We start from the raw sequence: 5,000 nt of genomic DNA on the forward strand, positions 1-5,000 counted from the left end.
ACAAGATGTAGCAAGAGGATTCTAATTTAGGAGAGTTTACAGTTCATTAAATCTTGAAATGTATAGCAAGATTGTCGTCGTCTTCACTTTTTTTTTTTCTTTTTTTTCCCACATCTTACAATATCATGTAAAGCAAATTGTATTGTAAGGTTACTCCATGAGAAATATATTCTTAAAGAATTCTAACTTAGAATCCTTGCAATGAAATTTAGGATATTAGCGTTGCAGGATGTGTTTCATCCTAAGGATGATGTCTTGACCAAAACAAGAAAAGGCATATGTGAGAAGTTGCAACACAGTTGTGTGTTGCATTCAGGAATTTCAAGAAAACACTAGTGCTTGTTATGCATTGCAGGTTGAGTCTGTAATTTATTATAAGGTAAATTCGCCAAGTGATCTTTCGAAGCCCAGCAAGTCAGCTTGTGGGTGAACTGTAGCAGCCATTGTGTTGCATAAAGAATTGCAGGATAAACCAATGTGATAGCTTGCTTGGAATGCATAAGCCACGTACTCCATTTCCCTCTCCCCCACACACCACCCACTATCACTCCATTAGCGATGACCCCATGTAATTTGAAGCTGTAAAACATAATTTTTTCATGTCATATTTTGACCAGTATTACCCCCCTTATCTCATTATTATCCTCCCCCCTACCCCACACACATACACACTTTCCTTCATTCCACAATAAATTGATTGTTGTCTTTTAACTATTTTTTAAATGTATCAAATCAGACAAATGAACAAGGAGAAATTCAGATTTTTGGCATAAATCACATAATTCATGGGTACATCAGATGTTTTCACTAAGTACATCATCACAAACTTCCCTGTGCATTCCTATGTTCTGTCAAAGGTCTCCATCCAGATTTTATTTATTTATTTATCTATTTATTTGCTGACCGTCATTATTACCATTATTATTATTCTTACATGATTATTTTCTCCAAGATGGATAAAGTTCATAATTTACGAAGTTGGATATGTCTTTGAAAACTCGGAATATCCTGCTCTGTGTTGCTCCCCCTTGCTAGTATCATGTCCCCTACTGTGATGAAGAAGTAGAAGTAAAAGCAAGACCATTTCTCTTCATTTTGATAGATCCCTTCTAGGGAGTAGATCTTGTATGTTTTAAGTTTCTGTAGTTACAATTATGTCAGTGATACAGAAACCAGAAAACACATTGACTGTGACTATGATAAATGTACCTTAATTCCCTAATCTTGAAGATAGAGATGTATTTCAGATTTTATAGAGAATCTCTCTTCATTTCTTAGATCAGCCATTGGAACCTGTAATGACCAGTCTGTACTGTATTGTTAAAGGGTAGAAAAAAAACAACATATTTTTACAATTGTAACCTCTATGCCTAAAGGATATCCACTTCCTGAGAACCTCTTACATTATAAATATATATATATATATACATATATGCCATATTTGGTGCTCTTGTTGAGGACAGTTTTCAAAATACTTGTACATTTGTTTCATCACTTTTTCCACTAAAGAATCTGGATGGATGGCTCTGAGCGGACATGAAATCTGACACCAAGGACCAAATCCTTACAAAGACTGCCATGTTAGAGGGTTAGGAGAATCACTGCTGCTTATGAGTAAAGGATGGAAGTGCAACATTGCTTCCTATTTATATTTTGATTGGTGCAAACCAACATGAATAAGTGATGTGTATCAGGCCTAATATGGATAATTTTTGCAGTCTTGTGATTCTTTGGATTTGGTACTTGGGGTCCTCTGAATTATGAATATAAGTAATATTAATGATATTTAATAACAAAAGATAGCAAGAAAAAAATACAAAGCAAATCTTGTCTATAGATCATTGGTTGAAGGTCAGAGTGAGCCACTACCATTGAGAAACTTTTTTCCTTGGTGCCGTTTGTTCTCTCTCCCGTTTTTAAAAGAAATTTTTCCATACCCACAGCGAGGACCAGGAAATTGTAAAAAATTCCCATACGTAGCGTAGGGTCCTGTTGAGAGTCAAGTCGCCAGATGATAGTTGCCTTTTAATTTTTTCCTAGCATTAAAGGGGAGGGTACAGGCAATATACGTGCGACTGATGCTCATATTCTCAATGGCGTTGGGCCATTCTCACCTCTCCAGGCTCAAGAAATATTTTCCTATGTGATTTGTATACTGAGAGGTACTTTGCTCGAAGATTTTTTTTTTTTTTTTCCTTTTTTTTTCTTTTTAGGAGACATCCATCAAAAATGATCCAAAGAATGTGTTTTGTGCTTTCTTTTCTTTTACTTCTTTTTTTCAGTTTTTTTGTTATAAAGGTGTGATACTCTACTCTTTTTTTCTAAAATAATGATTGTCATGGCATAAAGATTGATGGTGCTGCTTATCATTAGGGTCAAAGCTATTATGAAAACAATTATATTGGAAAATTTGCTTTACCTGATTTTTATAAATTCTCATTGGGATTTCTCTAAATCTTCAACGGATCGTTATTCTTCAAGATTGATTAAAATGTGCATTTCAGACAGCAGGAGTATCAGTTTTGTGCAAAGTATTCACACCTGTAAATATACACATTTAAATCTTGCAATTGATTTATAATATATTTATCCAGATGTTTTCTGGAGAGCTCACATAAGCTTGCTTAAAAAAGACATGAAAACTTTTCATATATAAGTTTATGTACGGTATTAAAAATGTGTAGGAGTTACATGAAGGCATTCAGTTTCCCTTTTAGAAAAAAAATATATTAAGAGCTTCAGTCCCATTGAATGCCTTGAAACCTTGCAAAGTGCAAAGGAGTAATTTTTGTAGTTACGGTTAACACACCCACCACCAAAATGCCTACTTGTGATTTACTCCCATGCTCTTATACCAGCACCTTTAGCCGAACATACCCAGAAGCAGCCAGTATGGTACAGTACAATTTTGTTCTGACTTTGTTCAGGAAGCCATATACGTGGTTGAGATTTATATGATTGCAGTCTTGTGTGGGGCAGTTTCCTCTCATTGGGTATTTTTGTATTCCCTTCTCTTTTCAGGTTTTTCTCTCTCTATTTTACTTTTTTCCTCTTTTCCATCACTCTCTTTTCCTGGCTATTCTCTCATTATCTCCCAAGCACCCTCCTTTTCTTGTGCAATCCCTTTTTACCTTTTGCTTCTTTTCTTCTTGTCCCTCTTTTACTTTTTTTCTTTCTTTCTTTTCTCTGATTCCTTTTATTTTCTCTCTCTCTCATACTTTAACGGAACAGTTGTGATGTAGTGACTTACTGTTTATTTTTGTAAAGTATTTAAGCTCTTACTCATTCTGGGACACAGTATTGATTTTGTATATTAAAAAAAAAATATTTGTGATTTTTAAGTGCTGAAGCTCGTCTGTTGAGAGATTAGAAGCACTTTGTAGCCAAGTTACTGTGCCATATCTCGTTCAAGACATTGAATAATAGTATCTGTGATCAAGGGATAATTTTCACAGTTTCAGAGCAGTCAAACAGTAATGCAATGTGTCCCCATAAGGCTCATAATCTTAAATCTAATCACTCGTTTTAAGTAAGACAAAATGGTTGTTTATTTTCTCCTTATTTAAATGTAATCAAATTGTATCCAATACCTGTCTGTTAGTGTGTGTGTGTGTATGTGTGTGCGTGTGTGTATACTTGTCTGCCAGTTTGTGAATGTAAATGTGTGTATGTATGTTCAAGTGGGTACTTGTTTGTGATTACGAGTGATTTTTTCCTCAAGTCTCACTGTGGTATTTTCAAGTTATGCCTTTCATCTACCCCTTGACAGATCCATAGGGGATATAAACATATACAGCTCCTCTTTGGCAGTATCATTATTACCATTGTTTTCTTTATGGATGTAAATTATGGAAAATTTTACCTTATGTTTTTTCTTTCTGTTTAATTTTAAAAAGGACTCACCCCCCAACAAGGAAAAAGGAAGTTATGATGTCAGACACAATTGTGTTGGATGAAGAGTGCTGACTTGATGTAGATATGCCATATGGTTATTTATATTGCTAACTTAGGTTGGTAGCTCAAATATGTAGTAAGTTCATGGTAGACAGTTTATTTTTAGGTGAGAGGGATTTATATATTCCTCCTTTTTCTTTTCTTTTTTTTTTTTTCTTTGAAAAAGTAATTTGTACATAATTAGGAACCTTTTAGAGCACTTGTTTCGCAAAGTAAAAAAGGCAGGAAATTAGAAGTTAAGGATGTGAGACAAAAGTGCAGATTATAAGAAGGCATATCATAAGATACTGGGGGAGTTAATTTAACAGATCCAAATGCATGAATTCAGTTAGAAAGATTAATTTTTTCTATACATTTTGAATACGTTCTGCCATACAAAACATTGGGTCCTGTGAAAGGTACTTTAAATCAAAATTTTTGTTCCTCAAATGCAGTCAATAGAAGTGAGCTGGGATGTGCCTCACTGCCTAACTAGTGTGATGTCTGGAGTCAAGAGTTTCTGGAGGACCTTCGTCTCTGTGCCTGCTGCGACCTTACAAGCCAATGTCAAGGGTCTCATTGACAGAGACATAATTTATTTATTTGTAAATAGTGTGATGTGGGGTCAAAACATTATTCTATATTTCTAATATCGAAATGAAAAGGTTTCACAATGCTCTTCTCTTATACTTTAAATTGTTGAGCCACATATTCTTTCTTTTTTTTCTTTTTTTTCTTCTTTTATTGACCAAACTTCAATGATGAGGTGATCTATTTGAGACCTTTGACAATGGCAAACCTGGTCTTGTACATTCTCCTCTGGTCCTCCATGGCTCAGGTACTCAATGATGTATATTTCCTTTAAACATATTTATGAACTGTACAGAATTATTGCATCACTCTGTATTTATGATTTGTACAGAAGTGTATTTTGTGACACTACATAGTGCGTGTCTCATATTAGTTGTGTTTTCCAAGTTATGAAATTTGTGTGGCCTAATCCAAGTACCAGTACCTTACGTTCTTTTGTACTATCTAGGCTCCATACATTGTAGTGTAAGCTTTCC

General features: G+C 34.6%; 1 protein-coding gene across 1 annotated transcript in view; it reads left to right on the top strand.

Annotated features, from left to right (window-relative positions):
• Positions 1-5,000, top strand: part of LOC122259298 (uncharacterized) — a 32,992-nt gene that overhangs the window by 27,961 nt on the left and 31 nt on the right. Inside the window, exon 5 of the mRNA XM_086549181.1 lies at positions 1-5,000. This exon is cut by the window's left edge and continues 662 nt beyond it; it is cut by the window's right edge and continues 31 nt beyond it. The gene's annotated coding sequence lies outside the window, so the exon portion shown is untranslated.

The sequence above is a fragment of the Penaeus japonicus genome, unplaced genomic scaffold (genome assembly GCF_977035675.1).
Source record: "Penaeus japonicus unplaced genomic scaffold, GWHDUDI00000001_assembly GWHDUDI00000021, whole genome shotgun sequence".
NCBI classification, from domain to species: Eukaryota; Metazoa; Arthropoda; class Malacostraca; order Decapoda; family Penaeidae; genus Penaeus; species Penaeus japonicus.